We start from the raw sequence: 18,459 nt of genomic DNA on the forward strand, positions 1-18,459 counted from the left end.
CAAATTGCCAACATCCTCAGGATCATGGAGAAAGCAAGAGATTTCCAGAAAAGCATCTATTTCTGCTTCATTGACTATGCCAAAGCCGTTGACTGTGTGGATCACAATAAACTGTGGACAATTCTGAAAGAGATGGGAATACCAGACCACCTGACCTGCCTCTTGAGAAACCTGTATGCAGGTCAGGAAGCAACAGTCAGAACTGGACATGGAACAACAGACTGGTTCCAAATAGGAAAAGGAGTACGTCAAGGCTGTATGTTGTCACCCTGCTTATTTAACTTCTATGCAGAGTACATCATGAGGAACGCTGGGCTGGAAGAAGCACAAGCTGGAATCAAGATTGCCAGGAGAAATATCAATAACCTCAGATATGCAGATGACACCACCCTTATGGCAGAAAGTGAAGAGGAACTCAAAAGCCTCTTGATGAAAGTGAAAGAGGAGAGTGAAAAGGTTGGCTTGAAGCTCAACATTCAGAAAACAAAGATCATGGCATCTGGTCCCATCACTTCATGGGAAATAGATGGAAAAACAGTGGAGACAGTGTCAGACTTTATTTTTTTGGGCTCCAAAATCACTGCAGATGCTGATTGCAGCCATGAAATTAAAAGACACTTACTCCTTGGAATACAACCTTGATAGTATCTTAAAAAGCAGAGACATTACTTTGCCAACCAAGGTCCATCTAGTCAAGGCTATGGTTTTTCCCATGGTCATGTATGGATGTGAGAGTTGGACTGTGAAGAAAGCTGATCACCGAAGAATTTATGCTTTTGAACTGTGGTGTTGGAGAAGACTCTTGAGAGTCCCTTGGACTGCAAGGAGATCCAACCAGTTCATTCTAAAGGAGATCAATCCTGGGTTTTCATTGGAGGGACTGATGCTAAAGCTGAAACTGCAATACTTTGGCCACCTCATGCGACAAGTTGACTTACTGGGAAAGACTCTGATGCTGGGAAAGGTTGTGGGCTGGAGGAGACGGGGACGACAGAGAATGAGATGGCTGGATGGCATCACCGACTCTGTGGACATGAGTTTGAGTGAACTCCGGGAGTTGGTGATGGACAGGGAGGCCTGGCGTGCTGTGATTCATGGGATCGCGGAGAGTTAGACATGACTGAGCGACTGAACTGAACTGAACTGAATCACTTATCTATATATTATTTGCCAATATCTTCTCCCATTCGATAGGTTGTCTTTTCACTTTGTTGATGGTTTCCTTTGGTGTGCAGAAGCTTTTTAGTTTGATGTAGTCACATCTGTTTATTTTTTAGTTTATTTCTCTTGCTTTTGGAGTCAGTTTCATAAAAACATTGCTAAGACTGATGATGTCAATGAAGTTATCACCTATGCTTTCTTCTAGAAGTTTTATGGTTTGAGGTCTTACTTTCAACTCTTTAATCTACTTTGAGTTAACCTTTTTGTATGATGTAAAATAGAGATCTCTGTCCAGTTTTCTCAATACCATTTATCGAAGAGAATATCCATTCTTCCTTGTATGATTTTTGCTTCATCATAAATTGTTAATATGTGCATGAGTTTATGTCTGGGCACTTAATTCTGTTCCATTGATCTGTCTGTTTTTGTGCCAGTACCATACTGTTTTGATTACTATAGATTTGTAGTATACTTTGAAATGAGGAAGCATGATACCTGCGGTTTTGTTTTTTCTCAAGATTGTTTTGACTACCCAGGGTCATTTCTGATTCCATATAAAATTCAGAATTATTTGTTCTAGTTCTGTGAAATATGCCATTGGAATTTTGATAGGGACTGCATTGAATCTGTGAATTGCTTTGGGTACTGTGGACATTTTAACGTATTAATTCTCCCAATCCATGAACTTGGAATATCTTTCTATTTATTTGTGTCTTCTCCTTATAGTTTTCAGTTTATAGGCCTTTGACATCTTTGGTTAAAATTTTTCCTAGGTATTTTATTCTTTTTGAGGCAATTATAACTGGGATTCCTTCTTTATTTCCATTTCTGATAGTTCATTATTAGTGTATAGAAATGGCACAGATCTCTGTATATTGACTTTGTATCCTACAACTTTATTGAATTCAGTTTTTTTTTTGTTTTGTTTTTTGTGGGAGTCTTTAGATCTTTCTACATATGTAGTATCATGTCTTTTGCAAATAGTGGAGTTTTACTTCTTCCTTTCCTATCTGGAAGCCTTTTGTTTCTTTTTCTTCCTAATTGCTGTGGCTAGGACTCTTAATACTATGTTTGGTAGAAGTGGCAAGAATGGGCATTCTTGTCTTGTTCCTCATCTTAGAGGAAAATCTTTCAACTGTGCACCATTGAGAATGATGTTAGTTGTGGGTTTGTTATATATAGCCTTTATTATGTTGAGATACTTTCCTCTATATACACAGTTTTGAGAACATTTTTTTATCATCAACAGATGTTTAATTTTGTCAAATGCTTTTTCTGTATATATTGAGATGATCATATGATATTTATACTTCATTTTGATAATGTGATGTATCATGTTGATTTATTTGCAGATGTTGAAGCACCCTTTGAATAAATCCCAATTGATCATGGTGTATGATCCTTTTAAAGTATTGAGGAATGCAGAATGCTAACATTTTATCGATGAATTTTTATATATACATTTGTAAAGATATTGGCCTATAATTTTCTTTTTTGTGGCATCATTGTCTGTTTTTGGTATCAGGGTAATTAATGCTGGCTTTGTGAAATATGTTTGGAAGCTTTTCCTCCTCTTCAGTTTTTTGATAGAATTTGAGAAGAATAGGTATTTAGACTTCTTTGAATGTTTTGTAGAATTCTCCAGTGGAGCTGTCTGGTCCTGGATTTTGTTTGTTGAAATATTTTTGATTACTGTTTTAATCTCCTTGCTAGTAATCAGTCAGTTCAGATTCTCTATTTCTGCATGATTCAGTCTTGGAAGATTATATGTTTCTAAGAATTTATCCATTTTTTCCTTAAGTGGTCCAATTTGTTGGCATAAAATTGCTCATACTATTCTCTTATGATCCTTTGTATTTCTATAATATCAGTTGGAATTTTTCCTATTTTAGCTCTGATTTTCTTTGAATTCTCTTTTTTTCTCAGTATAGCTAAAGTTTTCTTGATTTTCTTTTTAAAGAGTGAGCTCTGAATTTCATTGATCTTTTCTATTTTTTTGATCTTTATTTCATTTAATTTTATTCTGATTTTTATTATTTCCTTCTCTTTATCTTTTTCTAGTTCTTTTAGATATATATTTAAATTGTTTATTAAACTTTTCTTCTTTCTTGAGGTAGGCCTGTATTGCTCTAAACTTCCCTTTTGGAACCACTTTTGCTGCATGCAAAATGATCCATCTGTTAGTTTTAGTGGACAAATACTTTGAAATCATTTCAATTCACTCACACAGTTGTGTCTGACTCTTTGAGATCCCATGGACTGCAATACGCCAGGCTTCCCTGTCCATTGCCAACTCCCGGAGCTTGCTCAAACTCATGTCCATCTAGTCGGTAATGCCATCCAACCATCTTGTCCTCTGTCGTCCCCTTCTCCTCCTGCCTTCAATCTTTCCCAGAATCAGGGTCTTTTCCAATGAGTCAGTTCTTCACATGAGGTGGCCAAAGTATTGGAATTTCAGCTTCAGCATTGGTCCTTCCAATGGATATTCACGACTGATTTCCTTTAGGATGGACTGGTCTGATCTCCTTGCAGTCCAAGGGACTCTCAAGAGTCTTTTCCAACACTACAGTTCAAAAGCATCAATTCTTGAGTGCTCAGTTTTCTTTATGGTCCAACTCTCACATCCATGCATGACTACTGGAAAAACAATAGCTTTGACTAGATGGACCTTTGTTGGGAAAGTAATGTCTCTGCTTTATAATATGCTGTCTAGGTTGGTCATAGCTTTTCTTCCAAGGAGCAAGCATCTTTTAAATTTCATGGCTGCAGTCACCATTTGCAGTAATTTTGGAGTCCAAAAAAAATAAAGTCTGTCACTGTTTCCATTGTTTCCCCATCTATTTGCCATTACTTGATGGGACCAGATGCCATGATCTTAGTTTTCTGAATGTTGAGTTTTAAGCCAGCTTTTTCATTCTCCTCTTTCACTTTCATCAAGAAGCTCCTCAGTTCCTCTTTGCTTTCTGCCATAGGGGTGGTGTCATCTGCATATCTGAGGTTGTTAGTACTTTGAAATAACAATGGCTAAATTATTAAAGCACATGGATAACAAAGTGGAAAAGGGGAAGAAAATATGAATACATAGAGAAATGGGACCTATAAAAAATTAGATGGACATTTTAAAACTGAAAATAACCTACTTAATAGCATACTATAAAACATAGAGAGTAAACCTGAAGACAAACCAATATAAAGTATCTGAATAGAATCATGGAAAAAACAAGAATGGGAGAAAAAAAGAACACAGGACAAGTTGAACATAATGAAATGGTTAAAATATGTGTGACTATACTATAAGTAGAAGACAGAGAAGGAGTGATAAAGAAACAGCCTTTGTAGAGATAATAGTAAAAAATTTCCAAATGTTATAAAAGCCTCATCTCACAGATTCATAATACTCAGCAATATTAATCCAAACAGGATTAATGCAAATAAAAAACTTCGTTTTATCATAGTAAGCTGCTGAAGTGATGGAGGTAAAATCTTCAAAACATATGGAGAAAAAAACTGTTACTTTTAAAAGAAGAGCAAAAAGATGGAAAGCTAACATTTTAATAGCAACAATGAAAGTCAAAAGCCAATACAGTGACATCTTAAAAATTCAGACAAAAACACCTCTGACATAAAATTCTAAACCTAGGAAAAGTATCCTCCAGAAATAAAAGAAAATAAGGGCGTTATCGAACAAGCAAAAGATAAAAGAATTCATTGACAACAAGTTTATACTTAAGGAAATACTAAATGAAGTTTTCTAGACTGAGGAAAGAATCTAAGAAAGAACGAAAGAATAGGAAGAAGAAATGTAAGAGCGCCTGAAAAGATAAATGTGTAGTTGAACTCTTTTGACCCACTTTGGTATTATCAAGCCCAGCTTAATCTCTAAGGGGTTCCTTAAGTATAAAGATATAGAGTATAATAATAGGTTAGAAGTGAACTCTGCTTATTTAACTTCTACGCAGAGTACATCACGAGAAATGCGGGACTGGATGAAGCAGAAGCTGGAATCAAGATTGCTGGGAGAAATATTAATTACCTCAGATATGCAGATAACACTACATTCATGGCAGAAAGCGAAGAAGAATTAAAGAGCCTATTGATGAAAGTGAAAGAGGAGAGTGAAAAATTTGGCTTAAAACTCAACATTCAGAAAACTAAGATCATGGCATATGGTCCCACCACTTTATGGCAAATAGATAGGGAAACAATGGAAAAAGTGAAAGACTTTATTTGTGGGGGCTCCAAGATCACTGAAGATGGTGATTGCAGCCATGAAATTAAGACACTTACTCCTTGGGAGGAAAGATATGACCAACATAGACAGCATATTAAAAAGCAGAGACATTACTTTGCGGACAAAGTTCCATCTAGTCAAATCTATGGTTTTTCCAGTAGTCATGCATGGATGTGAGAGTGGGACTATAAAGAAAGTTGTGTGTTGAAGAATTGATGCTTTTGAACTGCGGTGTTGGAGAAAATTCTTGAGAGTCCCTTGGACTGCAAGGAGATCCAACCAGTCCATTCTAAAGGAGATCAATCCTGGGTGTTCATTGGAAGGACTGATGCTGAAGCTGAAACTGCAATACTTTGGCCATCTGATGTGAAGAACTGACTAATTGGAAAAGACCCTGATTCTGGGAAAGATTGAAGGCAGGAGGAGAAGGGCACAGGAGAGGATGAGACGGTTAGATGGCATCACCAACTCAATGGACATGAGTTTGTGTAAGTTCTGGGTGTTGATGATAAACAGGGAATCCTGGCGTATTGCAGTCCATGGGGTCACAAAGAGTCAGCCATGACCGAGCGACTGAACTGAACTGAACTGAACTTTGAAACCATTTAGTCCACTAACCTTATTGGGCAAATATGGTAAATAATTTTACAGGTGAATTAGTGACCTAGTTTAATGATTCTGACCTTTAAGTTCTAAATGTCTTGAGCTCCAGGCCATTCAGTAACCTTTAGGCCTTTAAGGTCTCTGGGAAAAAATCTGTTATTATATACAACTTCTGGCTACTCTACAGCTCCTATGCTTCCCATGCGTGGTAAAAAATATAAGGATTTTCTGCACCAAGATGTTTGAAGACACAGCCTCTAATCTTCTTGAACTGTATGGAATGTCACTCAATTTAATCTTTTGGATCTTGCATGATTCAGTTCACTTCAGTTCAGTCACTCAGTCTTATCCGACTCTGTGCGACCCCAAGAATCATAGCATGACAGGCCTCCATGTCCATCACAAACTCCTGGAGTTTACCCAAACTCATGTCCATCGAGTCGATGATGCCATCCAGACATCTCATTCTCTGTTGTCCCCTTCTTCTCCTGCCCCCAATCCCTCCCAGCATCAGGGTCTTTTCAAATGAGTCAACTCGTCTCGGGGGTGGCCAAAGTATTGGAGTTTCAGCTTCAGCATCAGTCCTTCCAATGAACACCCAGGATTGATCTCCTTTAGGATGGGCTGGTTGGATCTCCTTGCAGTCCACGGGACTCTCAAGAGTCTTCTCCACCACCACAGTTCAAAAGCATCCATTCTTCGGTGATCAGCTTTCTTCACAGTCCAACTCTCACATCCATACATGACCACGGGAAAAACCATAGCCTTGACTAGACGGACCTTTGTGGGCAAAGTAATGTCTCTGCTTTTTAATATGCTATCTATTTGATCATAACTTTCCTTCCAAGGAGTAAGCGTCTTTTAATTTCATGGCTGCAATCACCATTTGCAGTGATTTTGGAGCCCAAAAAATAAAGTCTGACACTGTTTCCACTGTTTCCCCATCTATTTCCCATGAAACAATGGGACCAGATGCCATGATCTTAGTTTTCTGAATGTTGAGCTTCAAGCCAACCTTTTCACTCTCCTCTTTCACTTTCATCAAGAGGCTTTCTAGTTCCTCTTCACTTTCTGCCATAAGGGTGGTGTCATCTGCATATCTGAGGTTATTGATATTTCTCCCAGCAATCTTGATTCCAGCTTGTGCTTCTTCCAGCCCAGCGTTCCTCATGATGTACTCTGCATAAAAGTTAAATTAGCAGGGTGACAATATACAGCCTTGATGTACTCCTTTTCCTATTTGGAACCAGTCTGTTGTTCCATGTCCAGTGCTGACTGTTGCTTCCTGACCTGCATACAGGTTTCTCAAGAGGCAGATCAGGTGGTCTGGTATTCCCATCTCTTTCAGAATTTTCCACAATTTATTGTGATCCACACAGTCAACGGCTTTGGCATAGTCAATGAAGCAGAAATAGATGTTTTTCTGGAGCTCTCTTGCTTTCTCCATGATCCAGCAGATGTTGGCAATTTGATCTCTGGTGCCTCTGCCTTTTCTAAAACCTGCTTGAACATCTGGGAGTTCATGGTTCACATATTGCTGAAGATTGGCTTGGAGAATTTTGAGCATGACTTTACTAGCCTGTGAGATGAGTGCAATTGTGAGGTAGTTTGAGCATTCTTTGACATTGCCTTTCTTTGGGATTGGAATGAAGACTGACCTTTTCCAGTCCTGTGGCCACTGCTGAGTTTTCCAAATTTGCTGGCATATTGAGTGCAGCACTTTCACAGCATCATCTTTCAGAATTTGAAATAGCTCAACTGGAATTCAATCACCTCCACTAGCTTTGTTCATAGTGGTGCTTCCTAAGGCCCACTTGACTTCACATTCCAGGATGTCTGGCTCTAGGTGAGTGATCACACCATCGTGATTATCAGTGTCATGAAGATCTTTTTTGTACAGTTTTCTGTGTATTCTTGCCACCTCTTCTTAATTTCTATTGCTTCTGTTAGGTCCATACCATTTCTGTCTTTTATCAAGCCCATCTTTGCATGAAATGTTCCTTTGATATCTCTAATTTTCTTGAAGAGATCTCTTGTCTTTCCCATATGTTGTTTTCCTCTATTTCCTTGCACTGATTGCTGAGGAAGGCTTTCTTATCTCTCCTTGCTATTCTTTGGAACTCTGCATTCAGATGCTTATATCTTTCCTTTTCTCCTTTGCTTTTCGCTTCTCTTCTTTTCACAGCTGTTTGTAAGGCCTCCTCAGACAGCCATTCTGCTTTTTTGCATTTCTTTTCTATGGGGATGGTCTTGCTCCCTGTCTCCTGTACAATGTCATGAACGTCCTTCCATAGTTTTCAGGCACACCACACCACATTGATCAGTTGAGCTAAGGTGGAGGGGGCGGGGATGGCACGGTGAGGATAGTCACCAGAGGGGCTTGCTTTAAGCCTCACGGGCAACCTCCCCCCTCCCCCGACCTCGCCTTCAGGCGAGAGCGAGAGCGGCCAAAGACCCCAGGAGGAGAATGCCTGAGACGTTTGTGGCACGGAGCCTACAGAATGTGGTTCCCAGCTACCACCTTGTGCCCAAAGAGGGGAGCACAGAGGGTGTAAGACCCACACCACCATCCCCGCCGCCCTCGGGTTGCCCAGAGACTGGAGGTGGCACCACGAGTTGTGTCAACCAGACACGGCACACAGGAGCCAGAACACTGACCCAGGTGGGCAGCTCCAGCGGCAAGGGCCGAATGGGGCGCCAGTAGGCAGCCCAAAGGCCCGGAGCCCCACGTGCATCCAGAGACCCAAAGTGCTCGGCGGCAGACACAGAAGACCGTGTCAGCTCTTACATGATAGATCTTGTCTAAAGTAGATTCCACATTTGTAGATGAATAGGTACTAATCCTAAAGCTGCCTTCTCAGACAAGTTGATAATAAGTAGATATAATATTTTTCTTTAAAAGTGTTCACAAGTGGAGATTAAAGTGATATTCTTATATACTAGTTCCAGCAGCTAGGAGGGTACTGAACTACCAAAAACACATCCTAGACAGCCTGCCCCAGTGAGTCCCTCAGGTTGATCAGTTAGTACCTAACATTTAGAATGTTTGATGCCATACATCATTGGACATAGACTAACTTTTTCTTTTTAATCTAGTGGTTTGAATAAAATACTACTCTATAAAACAAATGCTTCATATTTGTTTTTATTTTGGATGTGGTAAGTTTATACAAAATTGACTAATTTAGACCAAATTTCACTTGTTAATAGAAGCTAGTTTACTGTATGAACCACTCTACTGTTTTCAAACTAAGGAGTAGCCAATCCAGCTTTTCTTTTTTTTAATTAATAATTTTAATTGGAGATATAGATATATTTTTAAAAACAAAAAGAAAAATGTATGTTTTGCCATACATTGTCATGAATCAGCCATGGGTGTACATGTGCCCCCCAATCCTGAACCCCACTTCCACCTCCCTCCCCACCCCATCCCTCTGGGTTGTCCCAGAGCAGCCGCTTTGAGTGCCCTGCTTCATGCATTGAACTTGCACTGGTCATCTATTTTACATATGGTAATATACATGTTTCAATGCCAATCAGCTTTTCATATGGGCATATCCTCTGTGACTTTGCTATCTCTAGTGCGTGGAAGAACCTCTATCCTTTGATAGGACTGATTATCATCTTGGAAAGGACATGCAACCTGATATGTTACCTGCTGATATAACTGCCTACACTTTCCCTGGTATGTGAAGTAGGTGTTTAGCAGCCAGGGATATTCATTCTGAGAAAGGTCTTTTTTAATTGTTTCTTTTTGTGATCCAGACCATCATCATAATGGGGGGATTATTCATTCATTCATTCAATTACTTATTCTTACACCCTTTATTGAGAAAATGTTAACATAATATTAGACATAGAAAGGTCATTTGCCTGGGAAATCCCATGGACAGAGGAGCTTGGTGGGCTATAGTCCATGAAGCCACACAGTGTTGGACACGACTGAGTTACTAACACTGCCTAATAGGGAAAAACTGGATTCAAATACTGGTTCTGCTTAATAGCTGGTAAGTAAGATTTGGGGCAAACAGCTTAAATACTATGAGATTTGATTTTCTGTTCTTGAAAATGGGAGCAGCTACTATAAGAATAAAGAAACTATTGCTTAGTATTTACATTCCTGGCAAGGTAGAGATTAAAAGAGTATTATAGACAAATTTTCAGTCTATGTTTCTGTGTATATCATAGCAGGACTATCTTCTTATCCTATAATTTGAATGAAATAAGAAAGAGTCATAGGATTGACAGAAACTGAACGTCAATATTCATGATGTTTTTGCATGGAGACAGAGCATTTATGATATTTTCTTAAGCTGTTATGTCTGGTTTATAATGAGTATCCCAGAATTAGCAAACGACTAGACTTTCAAGTCTCCAAAGAATCATTCAGCTCTATGCATCTGTCTGAATTTAAATAATGAAGCTCTGCATGTACAAAAAGGAATCTCAAGGAAAAGGGAGCTTAGAAAATAGTGTGCTTACATGGAAAGATTTCAAGAATGATTCTCCTGCTTGTTAAAATCCAGTGTTTGTAAATTCACACAGAGAAACATCTATGACATAGATGCTCAAAAAGTCCAGTGGAATGAAACCCCTTGTGACCTTTTGGTCATGAAAAGAGGCAAAGGTAAAGGTAAGGTAGTGCTTTTGGTTTTGATTTCTGGGGTGCTTCAATAGTGTCTGCAAACATCAGATCTTTTAGAAATACTAGAGCTATATTTGAAGTCCAGCTGCACATTATCTATATACGGGGGGTCAGAGAGGCAGAAAAATATAAGGGAATGTATACTGCATTCAGAATGAAAATATTTTGGTTACTTTACTCATGAAAGGATCTTGGTCTAAGGTAGTATCTAATCATAAAATTAGTATTAATTCGTAATTGGGGTCCTCTCTATGTGTGACTTTTTTACAATCATCTTTAGGAAATGGGCAGTATTTTCTTAAGAATGTTGAATATATATTGGCTTTTTCAACTTTTGCAGCTGCTGGATTCAAGGGCACAGTCAGCCTATGGCAATTTAAAGTTACCCATAAGTACATGGGCAAAGGTTTATCCATAGTCAGAGCCAGAGAGCCCAATCTGAATGTTTAAGGTGAGTTTAGAGAAACTGAGTTTCTGTGGGTCAAGGAACTTAGATTCAAGCAAGAAATCATAAGATACACATTTCCCACAGTTTTTTTCACCTTCGATAAATACTAATAACAGAAGTCTTCATATCTGGCATTTAGAGCAATCTATTTTATTCAAAGAGTGTTACCACACACAAAATGTCATCGCCAAATCTTTATTGCATATGTTACGATATATGCAACATATATACAGTATATGTTGCAATTGCATATGTTTCAATATAATAAAAATCCAGGACAGTGAAATAATGTATATCTTTCTTCTACCTGCAGCAGAAACTATTTACAGTAGCCATAGATGAGGAATGTTTTCTTAGATGCACATAACTACTCTCTCTTTTACCCTGAACACTTAGGCAACATGAATAAAATGGTCTAATGGTTGAGTGTATGTATGTATTTGTGTGTGTATGTGTGTGTGTGTGTGTGTGTGCATCAGAGAGAGAAAGATGTTGATAGCTTCATATTCTTTTATTATTACCATTATCATTGCTTCCTTTGCTAGATTATTCAAAGTCTTAAAATGTTGTATTGGCAGTCTTCTGGGGAAATGGCCTAGGGTCATACATGCCATTTCTAATCACTTTATTGGTTTCATATACATGCTTAGCGCTGTTGTTTTTCCATTAGGCACTTCATTGTGAAAACTCCCCTTCTTCTCTTCATTGTAAGAGGATTCTTGGTTTTTCAGTCCACTTATTTAGCTTAACAAACATTATTGAGCCTTATAATTTTCCAGCCACTTAGGCTTCAATGGTTAATAAAATATGCTTCCTATCCTCAAATAGCTTAAAGTCAAACTGAAGAAACATGTACATAGACATCTAACTAGAACATCAACACAAAAAAAGCACAACTGTCTCAGCACATTGAAAGTGCAAAATTAAACATAAAAGCAGATTACTTTATGCAGCAAATTATAACAAATATAAAAATTCCTCTCAATACTTAACTGTTATCAATTATGGCTTAAGGTAATGCTGGTATTGTGAATACTTTTTTTCTAGTATGCTTTTTTATATATTACTGTTATGCTTTTCTTGAAATCAGATTCTTTGGGGAATGGTATAAGCCTTAGGACTCCAGGATCATTATCTAACAGTTTCACTAGGAGCTGATTTTCTCAAGTTCTTTTCAATACATGCATTAGTAGCCCATGTTCACTATTAGGGTTCATTTAGGGAGCTTGCAGAGGCCATCTAACCCAGGTTGTTAGAAGTCAAACCAAATGAAGGTCATCAATTTTCTTGTTAAACTTGGGATTAGTTCAGTGGTCTTTAATATTAGCTATATAATAGAATCACCTCAGGCACTTAAAACAAATTTTTTTCTTTAAAGTACGCAAGCACACCTGCATACTCCCATGTCCCTACCCCACAAATACACACTCACAAACATACGCTTCCCCACTGAGATTTTAATTTCACTGCTCTGGGATGCTGCCTGGGCATCAGAATTCCTGAATGCTTTCCAGGTATTTCTAACACATACCCAAGATTAAAAGACATTGTACTAATTCCTTACTATTTCCTCTGATTTGCATACATTTTTCTTCCCCCAAACAAGACAGAAAGAGTATAAATATTGAAGGCTTGAAGGTCTCCAGGCTTATGCTCACAGCACAAATATTTTTCATGATAAGTTTCTGGCAAATTATTGGCTTCCTTGCTTTCTAATTTTGTGCAGTTATAGAAAAACAAGTCAGCAATTTTTTACACTTCTTCCAGCAAGACTGGAAGCCTATGGTCCTTCCCCTTTGATTTGGGTTGACTTTAGTGATATACCCATTATAAGCAGAATATAGTGGGAATGCTCAGTGTGATTTCTTAGGCTGTGGCAGACAGACCCATGAAGCTTCTGCCTGGTTCTCTCTGAGTCACCACACTAGAAGCCGCGAGCCATCATATAAGAAGTCTAAGCTTCCTAAAGCATCTGCCATTCTTTGAAACAGCCAGGCCTCCTGGAAAATTACCTGCAACATTCTGGTCAGTAGTTCTAATTTTAAAACCATCCCATTTAAGGTGCAAATATGTAAATAAAGAAGTTTCTAGATATTCTTCCTCTGCCTACTGAGTCATCCAAGCTTTTGCATCTTCCCAGATGAAGTCCCTGATATTGTAGAACAGAGACAAGCCATTTCTGCCATTCCCTGTTCAAATTTCTGACTCACAAAATTATGAAAAAATGCACAATTCAGTACCTGGAAAGAAAATGCTGTCAAACCAAAATCATGTGGCATTAGTTGTGGGACCACGTGGTGGATAGAAACTGGAATGGTCTTGAGGCTATCAGTAGAAATCTGATGGGCCTCAAGGAGACTGTCTACTTTGGACTAAAGAACAGTTAAGGAAAATGTAAATGAAAGCTGGAGGAAATAAGATCCTTGATGTGTAGTGGCAAGAAGTTTAGCAAAACTATCATGTATGGTTGTACAAATAGTAGAAAATGCACCTACAAACTATTGGTCTGGCTAAGTATTTCCAGATAGGATGTCAACAGCATCAATTGTATTTTTCTTTTTAGGTGAGTATCATAAAATATGTTTATGTCCAAGTTTGAATTCAATCAGGCAGGAAGAGTTCCCTCTTATTTAAGAAAGGATCAACCTTTTGTTCCAGCTAGGCCTTCAGTTGACTGGATGAAGCTGACACACATTACAGAGCGTAATTGACTTTATTCTGTCTATGAGTTTAAATGATAAAGTCATCCAAAAGCACCCTCACAGAAACACTTAGAAAAGTGTTTACCCAAATATCTTGTGACTCATTCGAGTTGATACATAAAATAACCATCACAGGGCTTCAGAGCAAAGATCAAGTCCAAAGTGCCATCAAGGAAACATTACCTGGTAAAGATGAACTAAAGGTGTTACTGTGAAATATTCTTTTTTTCATCTCAGAGATTTAAGGTAGCACTTCCTAGACTCTTTCAAACAGACAAAAGAGCTTAAAGGAGATGTAGTTGTAGATATCGTTCTAAAATACAAGTTGTCACACATCTATAACTTTTCTCTTCAGCTTTATGATACTTTCCTGATCAATACCTCATTTTCCTACAGTGGCTTTCTATTGTATAGTTCTTAATCACTTGTCAATAAATCAAATTGTTCTTTTTTCAGAGAATATAAGCTTTAGAATATCTTGGCTTCATTTCCTAAAATGGTCAATATTTTCCTTAATAAAGCAGTATAAAATAGTAAAACTATCTATGTTTAGTAAACATCATTTTCTTTTTGACATCTAGTATATAAGTTAAAGAACAAAAGTGTTAAAAATTAAACTAATGTTACAATGCTTTTTTAATTATGACATAAACAACATAAAAGTTAAATGTGAAGAATATTTTTATGCAATTCAAGTTGTCAGTTTAAAATACACTGTTATAATTTTAAGATGTATTATGAAAGCCTCATGGTAACCACAAAGCAAAAATATATAATAAATACACAAATGATAAAGAGAAAAGAATCTCATCAATTCATAAGAAATATAGCTAGAGAGAAAGAAAGGAACGAAAGAAATACAAACAATCAGAAATCTATTAATCAATGTGATAAGTCCTCACCAATCAAAAATCTCTCTAAATGTAAATGGTCTGAATTCTCCAATTAATCAGCATAGAGTTGTTGAATGAATTATAAAACAAGACCCAACTATATCCTGTCTACAAGAGACTCATTTAAGCTTTAAGGACATTCATAGACTGAAAGGAAGAAGGAAAACTACATTGTTTGCAAATTGGAAGCAAAAGAGAGCAGAGGCTATAATACATAAACAAAATATATTTTAGTCAAGAACTGTAGCAAAAAACAGAAAAAATGCTATATAATGATAAAAAGTCAATTCATCAAGAAATTGTAACAAGTGTAAAGGTATACACACCCAATATCAGAACATGTACATATATTAAACAACTTTTAACAAATCTGAAGGAAAAGATAGCAATGCAATTAATAGTAAGAGACTACAATATTCCATTTACAACAAAGGACAGATCATTCTTACAGAAAATTTATAGGAAAATAATACTGGACTTGAATGTTACTTTAGACCAAATGACCCTAAAAGACCAATAAAGAACTTTCCATCCAACAGAAGCAGAATGCACATTTTTCTCAAGTACACACAAAATATTCTCCAAAAATGTCATGTGTTATGTCACAAAAAAGTCTTAACAAATTTAAGAAAATTGAAATCATATCACCTATCTTTCAAACCACAATTTTATGAATCTAGAAAACAATAGTAGGAGGAAATCTGGAATGTTCACAAATATGTGGAAATTAAACAGCACACTTCTGAACAACCAATGGGGCAAAGAAGAAATCAAAAAGGAAACAGAAAGTATCTTGAGAAAAAAAAAATGGATAGAGTGCATACCAAAACCTATGAGATGCAGAAAAAGCTGTTCTAAGAACTTTATACCAATAAATGCCCAAATTAAGAAAAAAAAATTTTTTTTTCAAACAACTTAAACTTAAACCTAAAGAAACTAGAAAAAGAAGAGCAAACAGACCCAAAAGTGGCAGAAGAAAGGAAATAGTAAAAAGTACAGCAGAAATGAATGAAATAGAGACTAGAGAGACAATAGAAAAGATAAAATAAATAGTCTATTGAAAAGGTAAACAAAGTTGACAAACTAGTTGAAAACTAGACTTAAAAAAAGAGAATTCTAATAAAGTTATAAGTGAAAAAGGAGATATTACAATTGATACCACAGAAATACAAAGGATCATAAAAAAGACTACTATGAACAACATTATATGACAACAAATTAGATAACTCAGAAGAAGCATCTAGTTCTAGAAAAACACAACTTCCTAAGACTGAATAATAAAGTAACAGAAAATCTAAACAGACGAATATTGAGCAAGAAGATTGAATCACTAATCAAAAATCTTCCAACAAAGAAAAGCCCAGGAACAGATGGCTTCAGTAGTAGATTCCACCAAATATTTAGAGAAGAATTAATGCCAATCTTTCTCAAACTCTTCCAAAAAATTGAAACAGAAGAATGCTTCCAACTTCATTTTATAAGGCCAGCATTATCCTGATACTGAAAGTAGACAAAGACACTAAAAGAAAAGAAAATTAGTGGCCAATATCCCTAATGAACATAATACAAAAATTCCCAGCAAAATACCAGCAAATTTAATTCAAGAGCATGTTAAAAGTATTATACACCATGATGAAGTGGGATTTATTTGTGTGGTACAAGGACGTTTCAACATATACAAATCAATAAATGTGATACACGTTAATAGAATGAAGGATAAAAATCATATGATGATTTTAATACATGCAGAAAAAACATTTGAGAAAATTTAACACCCTTTTATGATAAAAACTCTCAACAAAATAAGTATAGAAGGAAAGTACCTCAAACAATAAATGCCATATACAACAAGCCCACAGCTAATATGATACACAACAGTGAAAAGTTACAAGCCTTTCCTCTAAGATCAGGAACAAGACAAGGATGCCCACTCCTGCTAATCCTTTTTAACAAAGTTCTGAAAGTCCTAGCCACAGAAATGTCAAGAAAATGAGAAAAAAATTTACAAATTCAAAAGGAAGAAGTAAAATTATGTCTGTTTTTAGAGGACAGGATCTTATACATAGAAAAACCTAAAGACTGAACAACAACAACAAAAAAACCTGTTAGAAGTAATAAATGAATTCAGTAAAGTTGCAGGATACAAAATCAACATACAAAAATCAGCTGCACTTCTATCCACAAACAACGAATGCAATGGAATGCTATGAGAGATCACAGAAGAATTATTTATATCCTCTGGAGGACAAAAAAAAATTTTTGGAGAAGATGCAATCTCAACTCAATCATAAAAGATGAATACATTTATCTAAAAGTTGATAAACAATACAATATTTTAAACACATGAGCTCACAGAAGTGAAGACCTAGGCTAAAAGAGACATGCTCTCAGAACAGAGTTCGTTCATATTTAGGGTTGTTTGGCTCACTGGAAAAGACACTGATGCTGGGAAAAGTTGGGGGCGGGAGGAGAAGGGGACGACAGAGAATGAGATGGCTGGATGGGATCACCGACTCTGTGGACATGAGTTTGAGTGAACTCCGGGAGTTGGTGATGGACAGGGAGGCCTGGCGTGCTGTGATTCATGGGGTCGCAGAGAGTCAGACACGACTGAGCGACTGAACTGAATTGTATATATAATCATAAGGGATTTGATTTAGGTCATATCTGTATGGTCTAGTGGTTTTCCCTACTTTCTTCAATTTAAGTCTGAATTTGGCAATAAAGAGTTCATGATCTGAGCCACAGGCAGCTCCTGGTCTTGTTTTTGCTAACTGTATACAGCTTCTCCATCTTTGGCTGCAAAGAACATAATCAATCTGATTTTGGTGTTGGCCATCTGGTGATGTCCATGTGTAGAGTCTTCTCTTGTGTTGTTGGAAGAGGGTGTTTGCTATGACCAGTGCATTCTCTTGGCAAAACTCTATTAGCCTTTGCCCTGCTTCATTCCGTGCTCCAAGGCCAAATTTGCCTGTTCCTTCAGGTGTTTCTTGACTTCCCACTTTTGCATTCCAGTACCCTATAATGAAAAGGACATCTTTTTTGGGTGTTAGTTCTAAAAGGTCTTGTAGGTCTTCATAGAACCATTCAACTTCGGCTTCTTCAGCCGAAGAAGGTTGGGGCCTATGCTACTTGGATTACTGTAATATTGAATGGTTTGCCTTGGAAATGAACAGAAATCATTCTGTCGTTTTTAATATTGCATCCAAGTACTGCATTTTGGACTCTTTTGTTGACCATGATGGCTACTCCATTTCTTCTAAGGGATTCCTGCCCACAGTAGTAGATATAATGGTCATCTGAGTTAAATTCACCCAGTCCATTTTAGCTCGCTGATTCCTAGAATGTCTACGTTCACTCTTGCCATCTCCTGTTTGACCACTTCCAATTTGTCTTGATTCATGGACCTAACATTCCAGGTTCCTATGCAATATTACTCTTTACAGCATCAGACCTTGCTTCTATCACCAGTCACATCCACAACTGGGTATTGTTTTTGCTTTGGCTCCATCCCTTCATTCTTTCTGGAGTTATTTCTCCACTGATCTCCAGTAGCATACTGGGCACCTACCGACCTGGGGAATTCCTCATTCAGTATCCTAACATTTTGCCTTTTGATTCTGTTCATGGGTTTCTCAAGGCAAGTATACTGAAGTGGTTTGCCATTCTTTTCTCCAGTGGACCACATTCTGTCAGACCTCTTCACCATGGCCCGCCCATCTTGGGTGGCCCCACACAGCATGGCTTCATTTCATTGAGTTAGACAGGGCTGTGGT

The sequence above is a fragment of the Moschus berezovskii genome, chromosome X (genome assembly GCF_049115385.1).
Source record: "Moschus berezovskii isolate FMDL1 chromosome X, NW_MosBer_1.0, whole genome shotgun sequence".
Taxonomy (NCBI): domain Eukaryota; kingdom Metazoa; phylum Chordata; class Mammalia; order Artiodactyla; family Moschidae; genus Moschus; species Moschus berezovskii.